At 43.0% G+C, this 18,070-nt stretch overlaps 1 protein-coding gene across 2 annotated transcripts in view; it reads left to right on the top strand.

Annotated features, from left to right (window-relative positions):
* The first annotated feature begins 13,586 nt into the window (after positions 1-13,586).
* The window catches only part of Mid1 (midline 1), a 151,502-nt gene continuing 147,018 nt past the window's right edge, over positions 13,587-18,070 (top strand). For both annotated transcript variants that reach the window (XM_013032176.1, XM_013032174.1), the window contains exon 1: positions 13,587-13,936. The gene's annotated coding sequence lies outside the window, so the exon portion shown is untranslated. The remainder of the gene's footprint in view (positions 13,937-18,070) is intronic.

The following is an 18,070-nucleotide window of genomic DNA, read 5'->3' as shown; positions in this document are numbered from 1 at the left end:
CTAGTCTCCTAATTGCTGGGATTACAGGAGCATGCCACCATTCCTGGCTATATAGGACTCTTTAAAAAAAAATACTGTGAGACAACTTTGGGTTTTAGACATTTTGAAGAAATACCAACCCTACCCTTATCATGGCTATCATTTTCTTAGAGATTCTTAGGTACTTTGCAGTCAATTCATTGGACCCTGCCATCACGAAGGATACGGGGTCATTTTTTTAACCCACCATCCTTCTATTGAAGGACATGGCTGTGCTCCAATAAAACTTTATTTATGGACACTGAAATGAACATTGAATTTCATTTACTTTTTACAAAATCTTGAAATAGAATTCTTTGCATTCTTTTTCTCCCCAAACCATTTGAAAACATAAAAACAAAACAAAAAGAAACAGTTTTAGCTAGTAGACAGTACCAAAACAGGTAGTGGACAAGCTTAGGCTTCAGGTTCAGAGTTTCAGAGGCTGATTAAAAGGAAGCATTTAGCCAGGTGCCAGTGGCTGTCACACCTGCCATCCTAGCTACTCAGGAGGCTGAGATCTGAGGATCTCAGTTCAAATCCAGCCCAGGCAGAAAGTCCCCAAGAGACTCTTATCTCCAGTTAACCACTCAAAAAACTGGAAGTGGAGCTGTGGTTCAAAGTGATAGAATGCTAGCCAAAGAGTTCAGGGACAGTCCCAAGCCCTGAGTTCAAGCCCCATGGCTGGCAAAAATAAATAAAAAAGAAGCATTTCGCAGGGTAGAAGCATCAGACCCAATTGGGAACTTATCAGAAAGGCACATTTCCAGGCTTTCCCTCAGATATGCCCAATCAGAACCTCTAGAGCCAGGCTCTGTGCCAAATATGCACATCCAGAGGATCTCGATGTCCGCTCCAATCGGAGAACCACTGGGGTAGACCTTCAGTGCCCAGCATTGACTGGCTATCAGAATTCCCTAGGGAAGCCTTTTTTTTTTTGGTCATGGGACTTGAACTCTGGGCCTGGATGCTGTCTCTCACCTCTTCAGCTCAAAACTAGCATTCTACTGCCTGAGCCACAGCGGCACTTCTGGTTTTCTGATGGTTTATTGGAGATAAGAGTCTCATGGAGTTTCCTGCCGGGGCTGGCTTTGAATCAAGATCCTCAGATCTCAGCCTCCCAAGTAGCTAGGATTACAGACGTGAGCCACCGGCACCTGGTGCTGGGTAAGCCTTTTTAACTCTCACTCCCAGCCCAGCCCAGCCCAGCCCATATGAATTAAATCAAAATCCCTGGGGTAGAGCCCAGCCACCAATTATCTTTTCAATCTTGTCCAGGTGATTGCGGTGCCTTGTAGCCAAGGCAACAAATGCTTTCAACTGTCCACATGCGGAAACGGAGCACAGCCTTGAAGTGACTTGCCCTAGGAGAAGAGGCTGTGTTGTAACCTAAGCGCTAGAGCAAGCACCCTGGGTTCAGTCCTCAGGATCACACACACACACACACACCATGCATGCACGCCGTATACAACACACAGAAAAAAATAAGTGCAGTAAGCCTAGTTACATTTTAAATGATTAAATATTTAATATTAGATATCTGAACATATTACAATTGGTCACGGGCTGTATTTGGCAGAAACTTCAAGGGTCAGGTTATCTTTATGTAGTAATAATTAACTTAAAATAACATCTGGAAACATGCCCTAAATAAAATGAAAGCTGTTTTGGAAGCTCATTAGGCCAGACAATGCAAGGCTTAATTGGAGAAGTAAGATGGGGAGGCTCAGGAGCATCTGTCCCATGTGAAAGCACTGTGAGCTGAGGGGACTGAGATGAAGGACAAATCCTGCAGCTAACGGCAGGAATCGAGGCCTGTTGTAGATCTACTTGCAAGTGAATGGACCACAGGTAAACATGCCACCGTCCTAAATGCTATTAATAACAGTCAAAAAATCCTAACATGTATATGCTTGTGTGATAGATTTTTCTGACTCCTAAGGATCCCTGGGCCTCAGGAGATGTTAAAGGGGCTTTCAAATAATGGCTCCTTTGATGTTATTTTCTCAGCAAAGGCTTCGTCCTATCTGTGCATTCCAAGGAGGAAGAACAAAGGCTGTGCGTGTAAAATAGACACGGGGAAAGCAAGGGGCAGACGGACACTAACTCACATGATGATTACAACTGGAGCCATACAAATATTCAAGTGATTGTTGGCTGTGTGTGCTGTTTTGTTACTGACCTGATGATAAGATGGGCTATTCTTTCTGAGAGTTGGGTGCTGGGTTCACATAGCGCTGTGGCTAAGGATGTGTTTTCAGAGGCCAGTCAGCCTAAACACCCAAACCAGGATTGATAGTCTCCTAGCTGTGTGATCTTGGCAAGTTATTTTGCCTTTTTGTATCTTAATTTTCTTTTCTAGAAAATGGGTATGATATGAGCAGTTTTCTCTTAGGGTAGAGAAGTAAACATATTCACTAATGTCTGGCGTCTAGTAAGTACTTAATAAATATTGAATAACATTATTTTAAATAAATGACCTCTTTCAATTCTCATAACAACTTTGAGAGAGATTATGCTGATGGATCAAATGCACACAGCCTGTGAGTGACAAGATGGAGATTTGCATCAAGGCTGTTTCCAGAAATCAGGGCTTCTAGCTGCAGTGCTATACTACTTTGGAAATAGAAATTAGTTATAGCCAGTGGGTTTGTTTTTTCATCATAGGCAAAAATGTTTGGGCTTGATGCACATATCCCTGTCCCCCCTTTTTTTGTTGGTCGTGAGACTTGAACTCAGGGCCTGGGCTCTGTCCCTGAGCTCTTCAGCTCAAGGCAAGTACTCTATCACTTGAGTCACAGCACCACTTCCAGTTTTCTGGTGGCTTATTGGAGATAAGAGTCTCATGGACTTTCCTGCCTGGGCTGGCTTTGAACTATGATCCTCAGATCTCAGCTTCCTGAGTAGCTAGGAGTACAGGCGTGAGCCACTGGTGCCCAGCCACCCTGCTCTTTCTAGGTGGACAGCTTTAGAATGTCTCCAGACGCAGGGCTGGGAAGGTGGCTCAGTGATAGAGTGCTTGCCTTGCATGCATGAGGCCTTGGGTTCGATTCCTCAGCACCACATAAGCAAAAAGAAAAAAGCCAAAGTGGCGCTGTGGCTCAAGTGGTAGAGCGCTAGCCTTGAGCTGAAGAGCTGAGGGACAGCGCCCAGGCCCAGAGTTCAGGCCCCACGACCGGACCCCCCCCCAAAAAAAAAGAATGTCTCCAGACGCAGCCCCTGCAGGAGACTGAAGCAACATGGTGGCTCCTTCTGTCGGAACCTCGCCCACCCAGTGAATGGCAACTCAATTCTGGAAGGCAACTGTAGCTCCTTCCTCTGTGTGCTACAGCCATGCTGTCAGCACATTACAGTGGCTCACTCAGAAAGCAATATTCAGAAAGCTGGGAACATGGGAACCATGACTTAAGCTCATAATGCTAGCTACTTGGGAAAGCAGAGATCAAGAGACTGTGGTTCAAGTCCAGCCTGGGTAAAAAGAAGTTTGAGAGATTCCATCTCAATCATTGTCTTAGTACAGGGGGTATGTCTATCCTCTCCAGTGACATGGGGAAGCACAAGTAGGAAAATCACAGCCCAAGCCAGCCCAGACAGAAATTGAGACCCAATGCCAGAAGGGACTGGAGTATGTGTAGCATTTCGTACAGCACCTGGCTGGCACACAGGAGGCCCTGCATGCGCATGTGTGTGTGTGTGTGTGTGTGTGTGTGTGTGTGTGTGTGTTTCTAGAGACTCCGCCGTATCACCTCTGTTCCAACCCATCATTATCTCCCTTTCGTTCCTGTGTTCTGTCTGAAGGCTGACCTTGAACTCTAGACTGCCTTAGCCTCCCGAGACTGGGATTATGAGGAGTGTACCAAACCCTGTTCCAGACTCTAGTCTTGTGAGAGGCACTCGTCTCTATGCTAGAGCTCTTTGGATGCTCTAGGAGTAAACAGGTATCTCTACGCTGCTAATAAAATCAGTGGCTAAGTCACTGATGAACCAATTAGCTCTGAGTAAAGAAAAAGCTCCAAGGCTTCATCTGAACTGGGAAAATGAATCACACACAGAAATCTGTTCTCTGGGGAAATCCATTGGGAAATTCTGAATGGAGAAAGAAAACCTTTATTCACAATTCTAAAGAAATAACCCTAAAAACCCACACCCTGCCCCGCACAGCAGAATGACGTCTTTTTCCATGAGGGCTGCCCTTCCCCACACGCACATGAACTGCTTCTTTCCTGCCTACCAAGGATTAGATGAACATAGCCCCTTGTTGGAGAGCCCTTTAAAGTAAATACAAAACGCTGGAAGAACTTCCATGTGCTTTCAAAGGTAAATGGCAAGCCAGCTCCTGGCTTATCTTGAAGGTGCAGTGGGAGAGATGTTGCTGGTTGATTTCAGAGCCATTCCAGAATCGCAATGCTGAATCTCAGCACCTCTGTCTGAAGCACGAGAGATAAGCAATATGTGTGGCCAATCACAGGCACGCAGGGATTTGATGCCTCATCCCAAAGAGGAACTGCATCTGCCCCTGGCTGGCAGCTTGGCGATGGAAAGAGCACATGCTGTGGAGTCCAGTGGTTTGGGTCTCACTTTCCATAGAGCAACCACACACCTGCGTGATGCGCTGCTGGCCCATAATAGATACTGGAGTTCTTTCATTGTCTGTGTTTTAATTCAGCACACAAATACCTCCTGGTGGGTTTTACCGTACTAAATAGTGTGTCTCTCTAGTGTAACTATCCCCATTTTAATTTCATTAGCCCTTGATGTGTGGTATGTCAGCTGGTTTTGAATTCCCTTAATTGGGCTAGATTAATTTGCCTAGCTGAAGAGGAGCTCACCTATCTGTCAATTTGTTTCTAAAGATGATGATAACCAAATCATCCTATCACCACTCCCACGGACAGAGTTGAGTAGAAATAGGAATGGGACTGTTGATGCAACTTGGATAATATTACAACTAAGAGGAGAGTTATTTTGTTCATTGTCTGATGCTACTACTAATCATTCACATTAAAATAATAGTAAATAGTGTCACTAGTTACAAAATAGGCAGTAAAATCCTTTCCTTTTGTAAATTAATAATTCCAAGGAAAATATAATGGAGCATTATTTGAATGCAGTTTCTCAGACATTTAGATCTCTTTAATAAATATGGAAAAGGTAAAGGCACCCATACTAAGTGTTTGCATTTTTTCCTCTTGAAATGACTTGAAGAGTTTATCTTGCATGAGGGGAAACTTACAGAAAGCCTAGTTTATTATGTGTGAATTTCATGTGGTTTCTAGCAGAGGCAAAGCTGTCTAGTTACAAAGATATGATTTCCTTAGCTTTTAAATAAGAGTAACAAACTGGGATGCGTGGCTAACAAAGGAAAGCGATACATAAACCCGACTTGATAAGTAGTTATCTCTGGTATCATCATAAATCCAAGCATACATATTATGTATGAAGTAGAAGAGGATTTTCGCCAACCAGCAATGTCACTACTCTCCAGGCAATCTTTCTGTGCACTTGAGAACGGCCAATCTAAAAGATAAAGCATGGACTTTTTATAAGTGAGGAGTACAAATCCTGTTCAAAGCTTCTTTTGATTAAAATTCCTATTCACTTTCTTTATATCCACCTGATTATAAATGAACCAGCCTGATTTGCTTGTTTCTAACATACAAAAAAAATGAGATCTGATCCCGAAAAGTTATTTTTTAATCTCTAAGACTAATTTAAAAAGCAGCTTTGGGCATTAAAATATTAAAAGTTTGCGGGACTAATCCTTTTTACATAGAGGAAAAATAAGATAAAAGAATAAGGATAAGAGGGAAAATGATTTTAATATGAAGAACAGTAACCAGCTATCCCTAGCCACACTTAAACCTACACAAAAGGATTTGAATCAAGAATGATGCCAATTAAGAATGAGATGAAAAAGAGGGTTTTGGTTACGCTAATGAATTATTAAGGCATCTGGGTTGTAGAATCTTCATTCCTGAAGATCTAAAGAAGGTTTGTCTAAAACATTTAGGATCGGGGCTAGTATGTGTATTCTGGCTAAACATGGCAAATCAGTCATAAACCTTCAGCAAATTAAAGCCATGGTGGGGGAAACAGGAAATGCCAGTCATTTCATATGTGCGTGACCTGGTGACATTACACGTAAGAGTTCAGAATAGGCTACCAGGCATGCAATTTCTGTAAAGCTCTCCTATGACTCTTTGGTCCACTATGGGTCAGAAAATCATAAAATACTGCTAGTTCACAGGAAGTGAACGTAAGGACAAGAAATTAATCTACTAATCAGCCAGTGTCTTTGTGTTTATTTTCATTAATTTTAATTTGTATCAGCGTAATACATGTTCAAGTACTAATATATTAAAGACTTATAATGAAAACCAGCAATCCCTGACCCTTCCTGCTCCACCCTAGGGGCAATCATTTTAAACTGGAAAATATTTCCTTTGGTATGTACTTCCATATTTCTCATAAGATGCTTTTACTGCGTTTCCTTGCCTTATGAATTTTATACATTTTCTTTAACATTGTGGGTATGATCAAAACAGTATTATCCTTTCCTGGATTTGGTCCCCAGCCACATGTGCACAAAAGGAATTACCCTCTTACACTACACTCCTCATCCCCACCCCACTCTTTTCCTAATATAATGCTATCTAGAACTGCTTTACCAAAGCATTGGCTCAAAGACATTGTAGCAATTCATTTTTTCCCTCCCAGAATCTGAATGCTCCAAGATACCAGGAATCCAGGATCTTTCTAGCTTTCCTGTTATCCTGCTCTTTATGATTACAGAATAGTACCAGTCCCTCAGGACCTGCAACTAATTTTTGGGGGGCAGGGGAAATTTGCTGAGGGCAAAGGGCAGACAAAACTTCCCTTTAAGGACTACCTCCAATGCCCTACATAGCTACCTCTATTACCATTTCATAGTTTCACCTGATCATCCATACTTGCAAAGGAGGGAAGGAAGTGTTCTTCAACTGGACACTTTTCCACCACCAAGTAAATGGAGAGTCTATTGTCAAGAAACAGGGGAAAAGGTATGGATGGGGAAAATCACCTGTTTTCCCAGCACTCAGAAGTTCAAAGCAGGACGATAGTGAGATCAAAGCCAGCCCGGGTTTCATAGGGAGTTCCAGGCTAGCCGGAGCCACACAATCACACCCTGCCCCACAGACTGAGCAAATATAAGCAAAGATGGGAAGGACAGGTACTAGATTCATTACCAGTAGTCCCTGCTTTATATCAGAGTTCACTGACAACTTAAGAAAGTGTTCTCTGGCTGGGCGCCAGTAGCTCAGGACTGTAATTGTAGCTACTCACGAAGCTGAGATCTGAAGATCAGGGTTTCAGACCACCTGGGGCAGGAAATTCCATGAGAATTTTATCTGCAATTAACCACAAAAAAGCTAGAAGTGGCACTGTGTCTCAAGTGGTAGAGTGCTAACCTTGAGCAAAAGAAGCTCAGGGACAGTGCCCAGGCCCTGAGTTCAAGCCCCAGGATAGGGTAAAAAAAAGTCTTCTATAACTATGATTTCATTTTGTTCCAGTGCTTTGTTTTTCTTGAAATTCTTAATAACTTCATATTTTGCTTATATTTATGTGTACCTGTTTATGTTCAAATGTAATAAAATCAATAACTTCTTTCCAAAGACTTCTAGGAGTCTGTCTGACTGCTTCAATGTAGAGTGACAACTTTCTGAGGTGATACAAGAACTTTGCTTACTTTTTAAAAATATTGGTTTCTGTATTTTCTCAGTCTCTCTGGCTTATCTGTACTTGTTTAGCTTCATCATTTTGCTAAAATACATCTTTCATTGGTTTCCAAAGAATGAATACATGAAATGTACAAGTTTGGTGAATAAGGTAAAATAATTGCATTCTGTCCTGACATTTAATTGAGTGTATGACATGGTATACGATTGTCAGGTCAAAATCATTGAATCTCATAATTTTATGGCTTTTACCTGCCAACATTGCAAATAAGGAATGCATAATAAATCTATCAGCAAATGTGTGTTACTTATAGAGAGATTTTTACTAGTGGAGGTTTACTGTTTCTCTCCACAAATTTATAGTAAAAAAAATACATGACAAATTTAGAATTAATCTTGGAAAGTAGGATACTATTGTCCTAAAAATGAAGCAGAAGGTTCAATGTAAATTACTTTCACTAATCACTTTGGACATAGTGTTCCCCCAGTTCTCTTCTACTCCCATAAGGATGAAAAACCAGATTTCTGAAACTTCTAGGGAAATAGGTATACTTTTTTCATGGACCCCAAAGACTTTGACCTTGTCCTGGGCACAGTTTCTAAGAAACATCAGTTTGATTCTTTTCTTCTTTCTTTCTTTTCCTTTTCTTGTTTTGTTGTGTGTGTGTGTGTGTGTGTGTGTGTGTGTGTGTGTCATGGGGCTTGAACTTGGACCTGGGGCATGGGCACTGTCCCTGAACTGCTTTTGCTTAAGGCTAGCACCCTACCACTTTGAGCTACAGCACCATTTCTGGTTTTCTGGTGGTTCATTGGACACTTTCCTGCCTGGGCTGGCTTTGAACTATGATCCTCAGATCTCAGCCTCTTGAGTAGCTAAGATTACAGGCATGAAGTTTGATTCTTATTTACCGATTATGTTTCCTGACATACATTACAATACGTTACATGAAGTTACTGATTTTAAATATTTTTTTTACTTAAACTATCATTCCGTAGTCTCCCACCTAACAAATCACCGAGAGAGGCGGTAGCTGCATGGTTCGGTTCGTTGTCCTCCACAGGTGCATACCAATGCCCATCAATGTTTTAGGAGCGCTTGTCTATGGGATTACTTACCTAGGAAACAATGTTAGGTTTGCTGCAGAGGTCTGTTTATAATCAAATGCACACAAAGCTACAAAGGATTACCATGTAGGCTGCTTTTTAAAGGAAGAGCTACCAAGACTTACATCCCTTCAGCTAACATTTGTAAACGTTGTTAATCAGAGTGGGAACAGAGCACCCCTTTCTTTGGTGAATCAAGTTTCTCTACTTGCTTCATGTTATTTGCTTACGCTGTTTCCATTAGGTAGAACAAATCTTCAGTCAAGGACAACTCAAAAAGGCCACTTACCACCAGGAGCTGGTGGTGGCTCACTCACACTGTAATCCTAGCTACTCAGGAGGCTGAGATCTGAGGAGTGCGCATCAAAGCCAGCCTGGGCAGAAAAGTCTGTGAGACTTGTATCTCTAATCATTCATCAAAAAGGCCAGAAGTGGAGCTGTGGCTCAAATGGTAGAGCGCTAGCCTTGAGCAAAAGAAGCTCAGGGACAGCGCCCAGGCACCGAGTTCAAGCTCCAGGACATAAAAGGCCACTTACTTAATTTGAAAGTTTTAAATAGAGCATTGATTTTTATAGATTTTTTTCTCATTGTTGTTTAATCATTTCTGGAGACAGGTTATTTTATAGCATTGTCCTAGTCCAGGCTACTATAACAGAATACAATAAATAGACTGGGAAGTAAGAGGCTCAGTGTCTGGTTTCTGCAGCCAGTATATGGCTCTCACTTCTCTATTTCATGCACATGCTACCTGTTGCCATGTCCTTAACATGGTAGCAAGGGAAACCAGATTCCTACAGGCCTCTATGTGTGTGTGTCCATTCTGGGGCTTGGACTCAGGGACTGGGCATTGTCCCTGAGCTTTTGTGCTTAACACCAGCACTATACCACTTGAGCCACAGCTCCACTTCCAGCATTTTGGTGGTACACTGGAGACAAGAGTCTCATGGACTTTCCTGCCCAAGCTGGCTTTGAACCACCATCCTTAGATCTCAGCCTCCTGAGTAGCTAGGACTACAGGCGTGAGCCACCAGCACCCCACTTTTCAGGCTTCTTTTATAAGGGTGCTGAACCCATTGCTTAGGGCTCTGTCCACATACCCTCATCACCTCCTAAAGACTTCCCTTTAACTATCATCACCTTGCTGGTTTGAATTTCATCTTAGGAATTCAGACCACAGGATTCATAAAGCAGAGAAATTCTAATCTGATACATTTAGGTTTAATTTCTAGCACAGCCATTTATAATGATAAGACTTTCAATAATTATTTACTTTGTCTTTGGCTCCTAGAAGGCAACACATAATGATTGTTTTTTAATAATACCATCATAACCACCCTTGTCCTGATGCATAATACATGATGCATAATAGGAAATGGTGGCAGTAAGCATCAACCATCACTATATTTTTTTGTGCAGGTCCTGGGGCTTGAACTCAGGAACTGGGTGCTGTCCCAGTATTTTGGGGCTCACAGCTAGTGCTGTACCACTTGAGCCCCAGCTCCTCTTCTAGCTTTTTTTAAATGCCTCATTGGAGATAAGAGTCTCATGAAATTCCTGCTCAGCCTGGCTTCTAACCATGATCCTCAGATGTTAGCCTCCTGAGTAGCTAGGGTTACAGAAGTGAGGCCTTGGTGCCCAGCAATTTTCTTTTTTAGTTTTAACAGATCAAGCTTTATTGAAGCAAGGTGCAAGTGCACCCTCATAAAAGGTTGAGAACAGGCAGCTCCCTTAAGCAGCCAAGTGCCAACCAACACTAAACTTCCTACAACAACACTTTTGTATATACCTAGCAGCTATCGTATGTACTCCTCCTGGAGACCCAGCTTTATAGCTGGGAAAGTGTCTAAGTATATAGATGCCAGGGTATGGGAAAATCTCAAATAAAAATACGCTGTCTCACAAAGCCGTCCACGAAGTTGAGGTTGTCTTAGTGGCTGATCTCTTGTGGTTCACTCTGACCTGGATGTAGCTTTTATGTGGGAGTGTTGATATAAGAGAAAGCATTATGCCTATTGTCAGAAGTATAGCAAAGATACTAAATTTGGAGAAAAAGAGAACTTCCAGGCATTTGTCTTGTAGAAGATGATTTTCCCTGCTTTCGTGAGGCAGTGGCAGAGGTTGGATTGCTCTGTATGTATGTTTTGGGGGAGGCTGTACATTACATTTTGTTTTCATTCCACAAATATCAGTACATGGCAGATGTGGTGAAGGTAGCTGGGATGACAAAGGTGAATGAGAGACTATTCTTGTCCTGGAGTCCTTTCTAGTTTAGGAGGAGGAATATGAGTTTACAATAAGGCATGGAAATGAAGCAGCAGAGAAAGCAAAGCCGCCATGGTGAGCTGACCGGGTGCTTTTGGCTCCTGACTGAGGCAGGGAGCCTTAGAAAGGCTCTTCCTTTACTGCAGGAGAGGAGAGAATATTTATATCATAGAAATCCTCAAAGAACATACAAATCTTGGTATTCATCAACTTGTTTATTGGTGTTTATTTTTATTTTTATTTATTTATTTTGAGGCTTTTACTCAGCCTGGGTTCTGTCCCTGAACTCCTTTGGCTCAGGGCTAGCACTCTACCACTTGAGCCACAGTACCACCTCTGGCTTTTTTTGTGATGAATTGGTGATAAGAGTCTCATCAATTTTGCTACCTGGGCTGGCTTTGAACTTCAGTCCTCCGATGTCAGACTCCTGAGTAGGATTACAGGTGTGAGCCACTTGTACCGGACTTTATTTGTAGTTTTTTGAGGGCTGGTTGTTAAACATTCACCTGCCCAGCACTGAATTTGTATAAACTAATTTAGAAGAAAAAAATATATGTATGTATATGGAGGAAAGAGATTCTTTGGGGGTGGTGGACAAAGAATGTTGACATTTGAGCTTATAGGATGGTGAGAGCATGAGTCAGTCAAGAAGAACAATGGCAGAAATTTCAAATGAGCACAGCCTTGAGAGAGGAAATCCTAGCTCATATTTACCTTTGACAGCTGTCCGTTGTGAGAAGCTCCTGTTCACTAAGCAGCTGTGCAGTGGCTTTTGCTCCAGCAGCACTTAATTGACAATGGTTGTGGGTTGCTTCCTGGGTTTGGGGCTGAGGCACGTCTATGGCAGGGAGAGGCGTGCTCTTTCGAATGAATCAGTCTTTGGACAGGAGGCCACGAGGGCCCTAGTGACTCCCAGGTTCTCTGACAAACCTACGTAGTCAGAAATCCTTCAAGAAAGGGAGTGAGGATTCACATTTTAAACCATCTTTCCAGAAATGTCACTGCCTATTCATGTTTGAGAATCTCTCAAAGCATGGTTTTGCTACATTTAGACTGTCTGGAGACAAAAGTAATCATCACAAACGGGGACATGCTCATGGGCATCTCGTTGGCAAAGTCCACTGCAGGGAGCAGCCCCACCATAGGGAAACATCTGTCCCCAAATGCCAGTAGTGCTGTGGTTCAGAAAATCTGATGTAGGCTATGTCTTCTGAAGAAAGTCCAAGAATTGGACTGAGGCCAGCTTATTTCACTATGGCAACCCAGAGACTGCTCAGATGAGGAACTGGAATGGGGTCACAGACCTTCGAATGTGGATATGGTTAGGGTGGCCAGATTTTCATTGAACTAGTATCAGTATTGCTCATGCAATACTGGTTCATGGAGACAATACTCAGAAGGTACTGACCAGCAGCTTGCTAAATTGTTTCTTTTCTTCTAATACTACAAAAATTAAAAGTATTCATTAGATTATCCTTCCAAAATTGTTGTCATTTCTTTAGGAAGATAGATAGATAGATAGATAGATAGATAGATAGATAGATAGATAGATAGATAGATAGATAGATAGATAGATAGGTAGATGGATGGATGGATGGATGGATGTATATATATTATTGGTTTTACATGAAGCTATCTTTGCTTAGCTTGTACTTTCTGGAAATCCAAGAGGTAGATTTATATCAAAATCGTATCATCTAAGAGTTGAAAAGAGTTAGTCTTTCTGTAGAGTTAAGAAAGAAGACTTTGGAAATTCTTCTTGAGTCTGGGTTGAGGTTTCCAAGAAGCCAGCTAGTTGACCTGTCATCCTGCTCAGATGATGTCTAGCTTGCCCAAGTTAGTGATTAAGCTAAGCAAATCACTCGTAGGTAAGGCAATTCATACTGAAGAGTGGATGCCCTTATGTTTAACTTTTTTTTTCCTTCACAAAAATCAGTGTTTGTTGTTCTCAGGAGAATTTTTTTTTAATCAGAATTTCTATCTTGGGTCCTCAGTGATGAGATTCTTGTTCACTTGCTTCACTTCAAAATATTTGTGTGTACATAGCCCATTAAAATTTGCTTTCTTTTCTAAACTGGATATACAGTTTATGAGAAGATGAGTTGTGTAACAGCCTTCTTGAGTGCTTGTTTTTGTTAAAGAATTTGACTTCTTCCCCAGCTGTGAAAGTTGGTATCTAATGGAAGATACTCTTAAAAAAAATTTCCTTATATCTTAAGCGTTGAACTTTCCTGGCTGAAAGAATTCAAACACCTTCCAAGCACTTGGATGCTTTTACATAGCTCTTCAAAATGCAAGGATGTAGGCCCCAAGCTAGGCTCCTTGAGCTCAGAACAGACAGCGCTGCAAGATAAGAATAGAACTCATCCTTTTACTTTGGGAGCTCAGGGCACTGTTTCCAGCTGCTTCCAGTCATTTGACTCCAGATAGCTGTCCTAATCCAGGCGGAGGCAGGGTCTCTGGCTCCCAGGACCACCCCCTACTCCTGATTGGCCAGATTCCTCCATGGCTGGAGCCCGCCGCCTACGACGTCCCTGAGAACTGATTTGAAATAAGAGCCCAGGCTGTCCTGGCTTCCCTGCACCCGACTTTTCATAGGCTGGGAAAGGAAAGGTTGAGAAACTTGACATTGTCTCGGGGCAGAGTGCGTGTAGCAACAGATCAAAGAAAAAGAGGACGAGAAAACGTGCTCTTGGCTGCCTGTGGATTCCGCCGGTTGCTTTTGTCTCGCGGGCTTCTGTTGGCTTTGGTGTCTCTCCCCTCGGAAGACTCCGGCGGGCGCATTGATGCCGCTCACTCCCTGCCGGATGGGTCATGGAATTCTAAACATGAGTCAGGTAAGCCTGGCGGCTGTGCGGAGCCCCGAGGGTGGGCTCAGCGTGGGATCCCCGAGACCTGTTGTTACTCCTGGAGTCTGGGAGTAGGCGCACACGCAGGTACCCGCCTGGATCCCCTGAGCAGAGAGAGGGGCAGGGTTTTCCTAAGGCGACACAGGGACCAAATTCCCTGAGCTCTTAGTCCTCAGCACCCCACCCTCTCTTTTTGCTTCTTCCTGGTGGGTGGTGATGGCAAGCAGTCGCTCTAGGGCTGGAAAGCGGTTTGAAGAATATGTAAATCCATCTCAGTTTTCAGCCTCCGGAATGTATTGTGTGGAATCTATCTCCAGTTCTTTAGCCTCTGTGCTTTAGGATAGAATAAAGACAAATGCTACGCGTATCTTAAAAAAAGAATAGGGCAAGAGGATGGCCTCTCTCAGTTGGGCTTCCCTTCCTTAGGACTTAGTATCAGAGGAGGAGTTACCGGACCAAGTCCAGTAGAACAGCCATTCCCCCCAAAAGGCAGATTTTATTTTTGTTTTGTTTTGTCTTAACAGTTTGGAAGCTATTGCTTCTGGATGTAAGAAGACAGCCCTGAAGTAATGAGCGGAAGAAGGGTTTGGGGATTACTGAAATGAGTCTTTGAAAAAGAATTCTAAGCCAGCAGCTTCTTCCGTGGCTCTAGGGCATGATAATAAAATTCCTTATCAGCTCAGCAGGGGTTTATAGCTTTGCCATTAAGGGAGAAAAGAACAGGAAAAGGTGGATTAGGAAACCAAGAAAGGGTGTAATTTACAACTCAATCAAAGTTATGGAAGAACATGATGTCAATATTTAAATATCAGTATCAGTACTGGGCCAAGAAAGAGTGGACTGGGAGAAAGGGCCAGTTGTTGTGGAAGAGCGTGCTGTGGGGACTACGGATGGAAAGTTAGCATCTGCTTTACCACAGAAAAGGCTCTTGCTTTTTTCTTCTAAGTGGGCAAGGTATGCTCGGTGGGTGTGCTCACTTGGGGGAAGTGAGCCCTTCATTGAATAGCTGAGGCTAAGGGTTACAGACTTCGGTTGCTTTCCAGTGGCTTTAGGAGGTGAAGCAGAGCTCTCACCTGACTGGTCAGGCGCAAAGACCCTCAGCCCTCTGGTTCCTTCAAACAGTCCTAAGCAAGTTTCAGGAGTGCCAAAAAGCCTATGTCGTGCCCTGAGCTCTCAGTAAATTGCCTTCATCTTCCAAGACGCTGTGTGAGGTGGAAGCTGCTTTTATATTTCACAGTCCTACAGTCCAGCCACCTTCTTTCAATGTCCTGCAATCAGATGGGGTGGGAAAGAGGAGCAAGAAGGTCAGTAGAATGGAAGAGAGAGAGGGGGAGGAAGGAGAGAGAGAGAGAGAGAGAGGCAATAATATTTTTGTATTTTTGATAAAACTCTGAAGCCGGAACAAAGAAGTCATCCGATACTTGTTCAGCCACCTGTCCTCTCTCAGTGGCTCAATTTCCAGAATCCTCCTTCCCACACAGTTCCTCTGGGACAGTGGCTCTCCCTATGTGTGATGCCCTCGGAATGCCTTCCTGACTGTGCAATGCTCTTTCCCATGCATAGCTTCATGTGAAGTTGGAAACCAGCCAGGATTGAAGTTTTAAGAGCACAAAGTCCACATGTAGGAGCTCCTGATTTAAGAAGTGAACAACTTCTGAGTTCCACATGTATAGGGACATAGCAAACTTTCTTTGGGGCCTGCTGGGTACTTACTTGAGAAGAGGGCAGAGGAGAGGAGGGGACAGAAGAGAAGGAGAAAGGTCCATTGTTCATCAAAGCAGCCCAGACAGTCCAAGATGATGGAGGGGAGAGGAGATGGTTCTATTATTGCATGGGTGAACCACCTCCCCCCCCCCACCCAGCTTTGTTCTAGTTTCCCGTTGAGGAAACCTGACTGCTACATCCAGGCAGGGCGAGTAGCACCCATCAGCCAATGTGTCACCTCAGTCCCATAGCTCCCAGTGGCTCTGCAGGGTTACCTATCAAACCCGACCCATGTGTCATCAACTGAGCAACGAAATTCAATCCTTTCCCTGGTGAGTGATCCATCCCTAGGGCTGTACCAACGCAACCCGCACAGACTCCTGCCACCCACTAGCCAGAAACTGCGGGGCCAGAAATTGCCAACAGAATCAGAAGGCTGCTTGGCTGGCCGTAAGTTTTTGAGAGGGTCAGGTATTCTAGGTCGGCAGCAAAGGAATGAGGGAAGACAGAATTCTTTGAGGGTAAGGCCACGCGGCGTTAGGGTAAAAAAGAAAATGTAAACTTGACTTGCCTTTATCAGGAAGTAATTTGTTAAAATGTGTGCCAACCTTTCTCTGCACTCTGATTATAAATGAGAAACTTGCCCGAACCTTCCTCAAGGAATGTGATGTGTTCCTAGGCAAAAGGAAAGGCATGGCCACCTGTTCTAGAAGCCCAGCCAAAAACAACAGGTTTGCCTGTGCCATTCCCATAACTGCAACTATCCTCCCCCAAGAGCAAGCTACTCATTGTCCTTCTGTGGGCAAAAAATAAATACTTCATTCTCAAGCTAGAAAAAGGTATTCTCCAGACAAAATGGCCTACCAGACATATTTCGTGTTTTTAACATTCTGACAACTTTCAAAAATAGTCATAGGGAATACACGGGGGCTCTAGTTCACTTTTAGCCACAGAGCGGGGACATTCTTGCAAGGCTAGAGGATGCGGTGACTCAGCTTGATTGGCCCGTTTTGCATTCTTTCGATTGGAATTAACATGCCCAAGGACATCTGGCTTAATAATGAAAGTCTTCATAGTAATCTTTTCTCCAAGGATTAGAAAGTCCTTTGCAAACATAATCTATTTATTCTCTGCCACATCCAGCGGAGAGAATGAGGGGCAATTTCATCCCCATTGAACAAATGGTAAGGCGAAGGCAAAGAAAAGTTAAGTCCAAGGAGACAGGAAAGTTACAGACAAGTCTGGGAATGAATATGGTATTCACCCACCCAGAAAGACTACCTGTGCAAGTTGAGGTTCTCAAAGGTTCTCAAAGGAGGAAAGCAACTGCTCCTTTTAGCATCTCTTTCCTTCCCATTTTGTACCCAGCATGTACTGTCCCACTGTGTGGTATGGCTTCCTTCATGTGAAAGTCCTGTTCTCATTTGTTTCCACAGTGAGATCATGCAGCTTTTAGGACATCTAATAGGAAGATAGTGTAACCGGAATTTTAAATATGCATCTGAAAAAAAAGTTCCCTTTCAACAGATGTTTTAAGTTTTTGCACATGGCTTAGTGAGCTCAAGGTCTTCAACACATGTGAAAATGTTAATTTCTTGCCTGCTATCTCTTTCAGGAGATACTATCATTGTAGGACTTGCTGTTACTTTCAAGGTCCTTGTTGTTCTGAAGTACATTTTTGAGTTGGCTTTTTCTTGCCATTCCCCTGTGACTCTTGTTCCTACATTTGCCTGGTTGTAGACCGCATAGACTTTGCAAGCAAATCCGTTAATTGGCAGTTGCATGTTATCCGCAGACATTCCAGCAAGTTTTAAGTCTAAGTGTGTATATGGATGTCTTCTGGCTTTGATCCCTTGTGTGGTAAATAGACATCCAAGGTAGCTATGGCAACCTGGGCTGTGCTTTGGTGAAAGGGAGGGATTTGGTCACTGGACAAAGAATAATCTGTTTGGTTAGGAAAAGATGCGACTCAATCAGGATATTTTTAACGTACACAATTCGAAGACCCTCGTAGATCTATATCATTTGGATCCATCCTTCTGGATAAGCAAGATGAATTAATAGCTGACCACATCAGAGTATTTTGCAGATGTAATTTAAATTCTTTTAAGTCAAGTGGTTGCGACTCTCCGAAAGCAACTTATAAAATGCTAAGGGTGTCCAGCATATCGTTTGGTATCATCAACATCCCTGCTGTGCTTAATAGGAGTGTTTTTATTTTTAGAACTTGTTGTGATTTTAAAAGTAGTACTAGGATCTGCTTGTAGGTATGCATTGCACTTATCCACCTGTAGGGGTCAGACTTGAAGTTCCCATGATGGAAGTCTGGGCAATAGACCGCTGCAGGGGCCAGAGAGAATTACTATGCTTATTCAGAACAATTAGTTAGCAATTCTTTAATCTTGTGACCAAAACTGC

This window comes from Dipodomys ordii, unplaced genomic scaffold (genome assembly GCF_000151885.1).
Source record: "Dipodomys ordii isolate 6190 unplaced genomic scaffold, Dord_2.0 Scaffold150, whole genome shotgun sequence".
Taxonomy (NCBI): Eukaryota; Metazoa; Chordata; class Mammalia; order Rodentia; family Heteromyidae; genus Dipodomys; species Dipodomys ordii.
This window is presented reverse-complemented; position numbering and strand designations above follow the sequence as displayed.